Source organism: Lissotriton vulgaris, chromosome 3_2, assembly GCF_964263255.1.
Source record: "Lissotriton vulgaris chromosome 3_2, aLisVul1.2, whole genome shotgun sequence".
Lineage (NCBI taxonomy): Eukaryota > Metazoa > Chordata > Amphibia > Caudata > Salamandridae > Lissotriton > Lissotriton vulgaris.
The window spans coordinates 108,300,681-108,312,132 of NC_141690.1; positions in this window are offsets into that span (position 1 = coordinate 108,300,681).

Here is an 11,452-nt window from a genome sequence, read left to right on the forward strand (position 1 = left end):
GATACTTTCAGCCAATCTTTTTTTTAGGATAAACATATTGCAATCGCTGAATTTTGTAATGTCAGAAACAAAACTATGCCATCAAGAACGCAAAGCAATATTGGCTAAATTGTTAGAATTTGCTTCATATTTGGCAAATGGTGTTGAACTAATTGTCACCTGTACCTATTCACTCCTGCCTGGCGATCAACCTTAACGTTAACTAAACTTCCATACCAAACATAGTCCCTACCAAAATAACATCTGGAGCAGTTAGGTTTTAATTTTGAAAGTCCATGGTTTGAGGCCAGTTACTGTGATCACACAGGCATACAGACAAGATTCCCTGAGACCTGAAAATCATAATATGGGCATTTTAAAATAATAAAATGGGGCTGGGGGTATGAACTCAGAAAGGTTTAACATTCACTCTCCCCTAGCCCTGTGACTGTTAGTAGGAAAATGAGACAATGTAATACAAACTTGCTGTTAGCTGGAGATACCATGGGAAGAAGTCATCCACGGGTATGTTAGACTCAGTACTGCAGCATGTGAGTGTCATATCACTCTGGGCACACATTGGACTGTCCCACGCAGGTTATGAGAAGATGGAGGGAGACCTTCTGCTAACCTAGTAATTTTGCTGTACTTAGAGCTCTGCCTAGCTCACCTGCAATTTGCTGCCGGAGAAGTGAAGTATTTCACTCTGGCAAAGATTTCCTTGATGCAGTTGGTGCTGCTTTCGATTCAGTCAGTGAGAGAAGATCATTTTGTGGCTCTGATATGCTGATTGGTCTGATTGTCAGAGGGAAGATTTGAACATGCTTTTGTCAGTGTCATTCTGACTTTTTCTCACCTGCATTCAAGTTGCTTGAAGTGGCTTTTAGTTAGACTTAGCATATCCATGTACCTGCTTGCTTGCGGTCTGGTTCTCGTGGCTTTGTTGGCATTGCCAGGAGCCAGGGTACCTGTACAGGCGGCGATCCAGGAATTGAAGATAGAGCTGGATTGAGGATGCTGTAGTTGTGTTGAGGTGTAGGAGTTCAGAAGACTTCTGAGATCTTGTTCCAGTTTAGTTGTTAAGATTTGGTGATGTTGTTTCTGCAGTGGTGTGGGACGGGTATGCTGAAGTACATGAGGATGTGGCCACACCATGTGATCGGTGTAGGCTTTTGTACTGTAATGTTGCTTAAGCTGGTGAAGATAGGGTCCAGTAGGTGCTTGGGGGCATGTGTGGGGCCTTTTACTCGCTGGGTGAGACTGAGGTTGGACAGGTCCTTGAGGAGGTTGTTCGTATTGGGTTTGGTGAGGTCTTCCAGGCGGTAGTTGGGGTCACCAAGGATCAGGTGTGATGAAGTTTGTGATGATGCTGCAAAAGTTGGTGAGTGGAGGGCAGTAGATATGGGCGCTGCTCATGGTGCAGTTGGTGGTGATGCGAAGTTTGAAAGTCAAGTGTTCCATGTTGCTTGTGGTACTTTGTAAAGTGGGTGAGCATTAGATGGATTCATTGAAAAATTATACCAATTTCACTTCTAGGTCTGTTTATCCTGTACTATCTTGCAATCTTGTATACGTGGAATTGCCATGGCGATTAAGGGGGGAGAGTCAGCCAGGTTTCAGTAAGTAGAGCAGATCCAGCGAGCAGTTGTGTAGCAGATCCCAAATTTCAGTGAGATGTTTAGTGAGGTCGCAAGTGTTAAGGAGTATGAAGGATAAGGAAGGATGTGGGGTAGTGAAGGTCAAGTGTGAGTGGTTATGCATATTGGGTGTGTGAGGGGCGTGAAGCGGGTGTGGGAGAGTCCATTTAAAATGGCAGGTGCTACTAGAGAATGCATCTTCAGAGTTGGGTTGAACGGCTCATCAGCAGCACTGGGAGATGTGAGTAGGATTCAGGCCACAGAGGATTGCAGTGGAATAGCAACAGGCAAAGATGGGTGGGAGGAGGACTAGTAGTCCTGGTGTTGAGCGCATGCAGGGTACAGACAGGCACAGATGACCTTGCCTTTGGCGCAACTCCAGCATGACCGTGGCCACACTTTGGCCTTCATTAAGTGAAGACAGTTTTGGCAGGAAACCAGTGATGTCACTTCCTGTGCAGATGGATAACTGGAAATCCTGTGATGTCACTTCATATTCAGATGGATGATGGGAACGTCCTGTGCAAATGGACAATGGGAAATGAGTCCTCTTACTAAGCTTAGGCCTAGATGCATTATTGTAACATTTTGCGATTTCTTAATTGCAAAAATTAAGGAATCGCAATTAAGAAATCGCAAAATGCTATGCATCAAAAAATCGCAAATTATTTTGCGATTCGATATTTTTCTTTATTTGCGATTCACAATTTGCGAATTCCAATTAAGGAAAACCCTTCCCATTGATTCCAATGGGCCAAAAGGCCCATAGGAATCAATGGGAAGGCATTCACATTTTGCGAATTTCAAATTGCGATTCGCAAAATGTGAATGCAATTTCAAGGGTGCAGGGGGGGTTCAAAGAACCCCTCCCTGCACCCCTGAAATTGAACTGTAAGTGCAATTTACACACACACATGACCCAAGGACATGTGTGTGTGTAAATGAAAACTTTCAAATATGCAAATAGTGCATGTTTGAAAGTTTTCGGTAAATTCATGCTAATTTACCCCTTCCGAATTCGCAATTTCAAAGTAATCATGCATTGCATTTAAGAAATCGCAAAAATTTGATTTCTTAAATGCAATCGCAATTTAGGAAATCGCAATAAAATTGCGATTTCTTAAATTGCGAAAATAGCAAAATGCTTCATGCATCCCCAAAACGGGATTTGCATTCGCAAACGGACGAATTTTGCGATTCGCACCGTTTGCGAATGCAAAAACCCTTGATGCATCTAGGCCTTATTCTTTTAAAGTTAGTTTTGGCAGGAAACCAGTGATGTCACTTCCTGTGCAGATGGACCATAGGAAATCCAGTGATGCCACTTCCTGTGAAGATGGGTGATGGGAAATGAGTCCTTTTGGTTAAATTTTTCTCTGGGAGACATTTTTGGTGTGAAACCTCTGATGTAACTTCCTCTGCAGATGGGTGATGGGAAATCTAGTGATGTCACTTCACGTGTAGATGATCAAAAATCCAGTGATGTCACTTCCTGTGCATGTGCTGAAGGATGATCGGAAATTCAGTGATGGCACTACCTGTGCAGATGATGGAAAATGAGTCCTCTTGCTTGGTTTCTTCTTTTAAAGACAGCTTTGTAATATATCGTTTTTTTAATTTAAAAAAATAGAAAAATATTTATGTGTTAAATATAAATGCTAATATATTTTATTTATTTATTACAAATGAAGAATGATTTAAAATAAAACAAAGTTTTCCGAAATTTGGTCTTCCAGCAACCATTAATGAAGCAGCTTCATTGGCTTCCTGTGATACAGCGGTCTATGTTTAAGACCGGTTGTATGATTTTTAATGCACTCCACGACTCAGGACCCAGGTTCATATACGCCAAGATTGCAAGATACATACCTAGACCGAATCTCAGATCAGCGACAATGAATATGTTGACTGTTCCAAGATCTAAACATAAGAGAATGGGTGGTTCGCGTTTCTCGGTATTAGGTCCCACCTTGTGGAATTCCCTTCCAATTGAAATTAGACTAACCTAAGAATATTGTAGCTTCAGGAAAAGAATCAAAACATGTTTATTCACTCAAGTTTACAGATAGAGCCTGAAGGATAGCTCAAGTCTCCCCTTAGCGCCACTAGAGCTTTATAAGTTCCATAAACATAAAAATAAACATAAAACAATTCCCACATACAGTTAAAAAAGTATTATTATTATGTACTTAAAATAGTCAATAAATCAATCAAATATTGCTTCATTTCGATATCAAGTATCATAAAAGCATTGAGCAAGCCTTTTGAAAACATACTATATTCAAATAAAAAGTATATAATATTTGATCCTTGACTTAAAATGTAGTCTGTGATGTACAAAATGAATTAACAATAAAAAAGGGCATTTTATTTTAACATTAGTTCATATGTGGATTTATTTTCAAACCCTATCTTCATTATTTTCTCTAGGATTGAGTTGCAATACGTGTGAGTGGCCGTGGGTAGTGCAGATCTTACTCCAGCTCTGAGATGAAGTACATTTACAACTGTTTTGGATCCTTGTTGGCTGTATTAGGCGAGTTTGTGAATAGGAAAAGACTTACTCTTTTGTGTGTGGGTGCATGTGCCTCCCTAAACACCTCACCCATCATTACTTAACTCTTCATTTCTCCTCCCTTAACTCCTCCAATTTAGTAGTAAGTATTCGCCATTTCCAACCACTCATGTCTGTCCCTCCACATTTAACACTAACATGTATACTTATATATGTGGAGAACTCCAGAGTCAGGTCAGAGATCTCCACACATAAAATTGAGGAGTGGCAGAGAGCACTACATGTAGGTATGTAAACAGAATTTTATAGCACCCTAGCAGTACTATTGTAGTACTACTAAACGTACTACAAAATTAATTTTGTATATAGAACTCTGTTTCTTTTTTCCTTGTTAAATTCCGGCAAATTTGATCATCCATAATTTAACAGGGTATGCACACTTAATCGCACCCAGCAATTACTGGGTTTGATACATTTGTAATTCAGATTTCTGTGCAAATAGGGGTTTAGAACTATCCAGGCCACTCATAATGAAGGACTACATTTCTAAAATGTTCATAGTGGTAAAGTGCCCTAAATCTCCTCTTAGATTGTATTTTATTGCCATTATTTTGTTGATTTGAGATTTCAAATTGATGTTGGTGTTTCTGAAGTGCAACAACTATTCAAAGGTGTCCCGACTCTAGATTGCCCATACTGACCCATATCGGTTTCTCTAAGGACCAGGAAGAAAATCAGCTGGAGAAGTGCCATGTCTTCAGAACTTACTGAAAGGATTATAGGTTGTTACTTACCCTCAGCTCCAGAACTATGAGTGCAATATTAAAGAAGGCTATGCCTTCTTGTCTAGCAAGCTTAGATTTTGATACGATTACAAGTCCTTTCTATGCTGATTGGAGGCATCTCCTAGGATCATACCTATTTATTTTCTTCCTGTGTATTTTATTTTAATGGCAGCCAGTGCAAATTTTCCATCTATATGGATACCAACATGGATTTTGGAAATCCAAGAATTAGTCTGACTCCAGCATTCTGGACAAACTGGAGCTTTTGTAGCAGATACTGTGTAATGACCAGATTCTTTTTTTAAACATACATCATTGATTTTCACATTTTACCATTATCTTCCAACATTTTTAAGCCTTTGTAGAATTATATTCTTCAAGCTGGCATTTCGCACATCGTATTCATGGTCTCTTGTCTGTTCTATTGTGCAGTAACACCATAGATATCTATTTCCAACATAACCAAGTGCAATGTCATCAATAAGTATGTACAATAACCATTAACTTTGAACTTGTAACCACTTCCTACCCACCCCACACACACCCTCTCAGGCTCTGGCATTCTCTTTCACATCATAAACTTCCATTACGTCCCAGTATTGTGTTGTCATGTCCTTACTTTGCGCAAGTTTGTGCACCGACCCTCTCCTCATCTATTATGTAAGAGCCATATGCACTCCCTCAGTACCAATGCCTACTGTGTGTTTGGAGTATTAGAAATGTCATCTGGGCTAGTGCCTTTGAGGCCTTCTAGCAGTGTGTCCCAGTCCAATGATATTGAGTTTTTCCTTAGCTCACAGGCCTCCTCTCTGCGCAGAGCAGTGCTTTCAGCTCCCCCCCATTTTATTAGTTCGCTGTGCCATGTGTATACTGCATGGGGTTTAGCTGATTTCCAGCGCATGTTGATAAATCTCTTAGCCATTATGAGTGCCAAATCCAGGAAGCAGAGCTAGACCTTCTGCGGTTTCCTATGCTAACCCAGCAAGCACTCCAGTACCGAGCCATCTATGTAAAGATGTGTTGTCACTAGTATTATTCGTTTAACCCCTCCCCAAAACTCTCCAAGATGCGGGTATGCCCACAACATATGTGTTAAATCTGCCTCTGTCATTTTGCATCTGGGACATTGATGTGTTGTGTTTGAGGACATCCTCTGTAAATGATGTGGTCTGAGATAAGCTCTGTGTAGGACAATATATTATATTAGCTTAAATTTGGCATTACGGGACACCTTCCTTGGGTGCTCCAAAATAGCCATCCATTCCCTGTCCGAGAGGTCCCTTCCCACATCTGTCGCACCTTGAGCCCTATGGGCATCCAGGGGTAGTTTAATGTGCTCCTGGATGCTCAAATATAGCCATTTGAAAAGGTGGCTTCCCTGCCCAATATAGTACAGCGATTTAACTAATTCATGCGCCTTGGGTTCTTCCCGGTGAGGAGACCAGTGTTTTTTAACATATTGTAGTAACACAGCGTGTACCATATATAGAGTGCTTGGTGCCCCTGTTTCCCGCACGAAATTATCATGATCCATTAGGACCTTCCCGCCGAACAGTGCCCCAATCGTCCCCATCCTGCATCCAGCATGGTTGTGAGTCTACCGCTCAATAGTGGAATCCCCACTAAAGGGATATTACCTACATAGGGGCTGCAGCTAGACGTGTATTTCAGAGCCTTATACCAGCATGTCAGTGCAGTTTGCAATAAAGGTGTTATTATAAGGGGGATTTAACATTGCGGCAATAACAGTGTGTGCAGCAGTCCCTGTTCGATATTTCCGGTAATGAAACCGATCTCTTGTAAGTTGGCTTGAATAATAGTAGGCTCAGAAATCCGGTGCGCTCAAGCCCCCTCCCTTTGTGTCTATTTGCAATTTTTGAAGCTTACTCTACGACAACCCGTTCCCCAGATAAGATTTGATAGTATAGTGTGTAGTGTGCTTAAAATAAGTGGGGGTACAATAATTGGTAAATTAGTCAAATAATAAAGAAGCAGTGGAAGCACCACCATCTTAGACACTGCCACTCAACCCATCAGCGAGAGAAGCAAAGTGGTTCAAAAAGCTACTTGCGAAGGTATTCCCCTGATGGCCTTATTAAGGTTACCCTCCAAAATGTCTCCATGGGAGCGATATATGTTGATACCCAAATATTTAAACGTGTGGTCCGTAACAGGTAGGGAGAGCAACCCAAGATTGAGTCTGTCAGTGCATGGTTGGTCGCGGAAAAAGAAGGCGTTCGATTTTCATTCGCTTATGGCTAAAAACTAGAGATGCTTTCGAAGCTGGACAAAATTCTCGGTATCGGGGCTAGCCCTCCCAGAAGATCCCTCACATAAATAATTATGTCATACGCGTACGAGGAGATCAAATGCATGGATGGGCCAATTGGTATTCCAAATTCAATAGCTTCCTTGTCTTAGTTGAAGTGCCTGCGGCTCTAGCACCAGTAGGAACAATAATGGGGACAGGGGGCAGCCTTGTCTCGTGCCCCTATGTACTCAGTATTCCCTTGAGATGTGTTTACCAGATTTAACCCTTGCCGTTGGAGATTCGTATAGCAAGCGTATCTAACGTATATAGTCGGGGGTAACCCAAATTTTTCGATAGCTTTAAACATATATTCCCGGGATAACATGTCAAAAGCTTGTCTCAATTCCAGTGCAATACAAACAGCATATTGGAATCGTTCTAGGTCTCTTGCCATTATATGATGTAACCTCCTTATATGTAATGATGTACTGCGTGCAGATATAAATCCACGCTGGTCATTGTGTATTAACCCATTTAAATAGGGTTGTAGTCCATTTGCCAAAATGGTACTCAATATTTTGTATTCAGTTGCCAATAACGATAATGGGCAGCAACCTGACATATCAGTCATATCCATCCCCGGTTGCGGCAGTAATACTATTAACGCTTGCGTGGTAGTGCAGGGGAGGTGGCCAAATTCTAGCGACTTGTTGCATAGTTCCTCCAGTTGAGGCAGTAATATCTCCTAGTAAGTTTTAAAAATTTCCACCGGTAAGCCATCCAAATCTGGCGCTTTATTACACGGCAGCCCATTAATAGCTGCCTTTATTTCTGCCACAGTGATGGGGCCTGCCAGGACATCCTCCATATATGCCGGGCTTGTGGGTAAGGTCAATTTGCGAGGAATGTGTCTATCAGGGCATCGTCCAGCGTTGGTTGCTTACTATACAGTGTTTCGTAATATGTGCTGAAGGCCGCATTAATATCATGTTGCGCACATACCGCTTTACCCCAGGTGTGTTAATTTGCTGATGACAGTGGCCAGTGGGTCGTCTCTAAGAATCTTAGCTAACAGGGTCCCTGACATGTCTGCTTCTGAGTGTTTTATCAGGGTGAAGGCCCTGTAAATAATTATTCTAAGGGTTTCTAATGGCTCTGCTGCTCGATGCGTGCCTCCTGCAATGGAGCCTGCTTCTTGCTCAAGCCCCCCATAGTATCCTCCACTGTTTTCAGGTTCTTATATACCTCTTGCTTTGCTCCTACTGTGGCGCTGATTGCTGTTCCTCTGTCGCCCCATTCAACTTGCATTGTCGATGCAGTATTTCTATTTTCAGAGAAGTAATGAGTGAGTGTAGTTGACAGCGTACTGCAGAAAACTGTGTCCTCCAGTAATTGGGGACAGAACTTCCACGTGGGCGCTGGGGTGGGTATTATGCCCCAGTTAAGGGAGATCTCCAGTGCATTATGATCCGAAAAAGTCTTTGGTAAATATGTGGGGTGCGGCTACCTGATCTGCTATGGAGAGAGAACATAGGATCCTGCCTATTTTGATATGCGACAGATGCACTGGGGAGTAGAAGGAATATTCTTTGTTCAACCAGTTCTTTTGTCTCCATACATCACATAGGGACCAACCATCCATCCAGCTGCAGAGTGCCTCTGCCTGTTTACTAGCCACCGTGCCATGGGGGGGCAGGTGTGATCGGTCAAGCCCAATATCCATGACTGCATTGCAATCTCCCCCAAAGATCCACGGTATGCCCCCCAACCTGCCAGTATTGTGTTTAGTCCCAAGAAATATTTATTCTGATCACAATTTGGAGCATGTATGGTTCCTAGTACAGCAGGCAGTCCATCCAGCATGGATAATCAATTTGAGGGGGGAGAAAGAGATTGGATCCTTTCAGTCTCCATTCAATTATTTCTCATCCGTTTGGGGAAAGGATCACTTGTCCTGCATAAACCAAGGTCTGCAGGTTGGTAACTGGGTGTCTCCCTTTAAAATGACCCTCATACATGTGTTTTTTGATTTTTTCTTACTTTTGGTAGCAGTATATGATGTGTCCCGCTTCTCTTAACACGTGCGTGCGTAATCCTTGGGTCAATTCTTTTGTGTGCACCCTCCACCAGGAGGCTTTACCTTTAGTTGAGGCAATAGTGATCGTGGAAAAGTGGTCAGGTGATGAGGGAAGTGGTGAGTTATTTAAAAATAGTCCGGACAGCCAGTGAATGAATTTTATTAAGTCTGGATTCGGACTATTATAAAATTAGTAATTCGTGCTGCTGTGGAATCGATTATGGATTCTGGCGCACTTTAGTAGTTTGATAAAAAACGGTCGACATGTTTCAGCCTCAGTTGACAATTAGTCAGTAGGCTTTCTTCAGGACCAGGGGGTGAAATAGTGAACAATAGTGAGAGAATAGGTAAAATTATAACCTGATTCTTCAAGTGGTAGGAGGTCGCAATGTAAAGTAAAGGGAAAAAGAACACAACAACAGGTAGGGAGAAAAATGGGAGCGGGGGGAGGAAAGGACATATAATTACGTACAAAATGTACACATTCAAAATCATTTGATTTTGACGAAAGAAACTGTAAAATGGCAATACGTAGCACAGAATCACGTTCATTTCAGGCGTCAACCCAACCATTCTCATGCTGCATTAGCGGAGGGTGATTTTGCTATACTGTAGTGCCCTTAATTTTAAAATAATAGTGGTCTCCACATTGCTCTTATTTGGTGTAGTGACATGCTTGTTTGTCAGAGAAGACTGTGAGTTTGGTGTATTCAATTGTGGGAGAATATACAGTTATTGTGAAAATAGGTGGTATTTTTATAATGGTCCATAAAGTCTATGTATCTTTTTTTAGCCATATTGGCATGAAGATCAGCATTTGTTTATAGACATACAAAGTACTGTGGTACTTAATTCGACCTCTTTAAATTCCTCAGAAATGGTGCTTCAATAGGATATAAGTAATCCTTTCATATGTGGTGTGAGGATACTCGGACCCATGGTCAGATATTAAAATCGAGCCTACCTCTTTGTTTTTTAGGTTATTACTTCATCGGGAAGGTGGGACGTGGAGAGGGAGGTATTGCTGTAGGAGGTAAAGCATGGTAGCCATTAGTTTAGGCGGAGTGTACTTGCGCTTTTTGGTCTCCGGATATACGGCGCCTCCGTTTCGTACCTTCAACCTTCGCCTCTCCGCCTGCAGCATGTGCTGTCTCTGCCACGATTCACCCGGAAGTGGTGAAGGAAGTTAGACCGGATGTTTATTGCTCCCGAATCATAGAAATAGAGAAGGTCTTTTACGTAATGACTAGTATGGGGATGAAATGCTTATAATAATGCTTATGGTATTAAGCAAATTGCGGGAATCTATTAGCAAATTCGTAGAGCTCGTAGTCTCAAAGTAAATTAGATTCCATGTATTTCTTGTTAGTAGTGTGTTGTGCCAAATGTTTATTGGTAATGGCGACAAATAACGAGACCTTAAAAAACGGGGGGGTTCCAAATATTGGAGAGTATCCATGGTGCCAAATGTGTTTTTGTACCAAATTTATTTTAGGGCATTAAATTATGTTTCTGTGGTTTAGTCTACAGTATTGAGAGAAGGTCTGCAATATTGGGAGTTAGTCTGGGATTTTTTAAGGAGCGAAGTACTTTAGGTGCCTCAATTGATCTAACTAAAATCAATTATCTGTAAAGGGATAACCATGGAATAGAATCATTGAGGCCGATGGTGTCTGTCTTGAGTCTATGCACCCAACGCTGTTCTTTTTCGAACAGGATTTTGGCTGCATTTTTATCTATGGTTTCCAAGGTCTCCAGTATGACCCACTGTAGGTCATTTGCCGTGTGGCCCAATTCTTTATAGTGAGTGGACATCTTGGTGGTAGTTCTTTTACAGTTCACATTACTGCGATGCTCATACATTCGTTGTTTTGCCTTTCGGCAGGTCATGCCGATATATCTCATCTGACATGGACAGGTTATCATGGCTAGTGTTGCAGTTGGTATGTCTTTTTCATTTCCAAGTCAGATCAGGGAGTAGTTGTAACTCTTTAGTGGGTTTTGTGGTTCCACAAGCTGAGCAGGTGCCGCAAGGGTAATGTCCTGTTACTGGGACAGTATTCCACATTCCCGGTTGTTCTTTTCTTTTCTTTGGTGGCGGTCTGGTGTGTACTAACAGGTCTTTTAAATTTCGGCTTCTTCTGTTAGCAAAACGTGGTTTTGGCCAGTCCAGATTGTTTGATGTAATTATTTTCCAGTTTTTGTTAA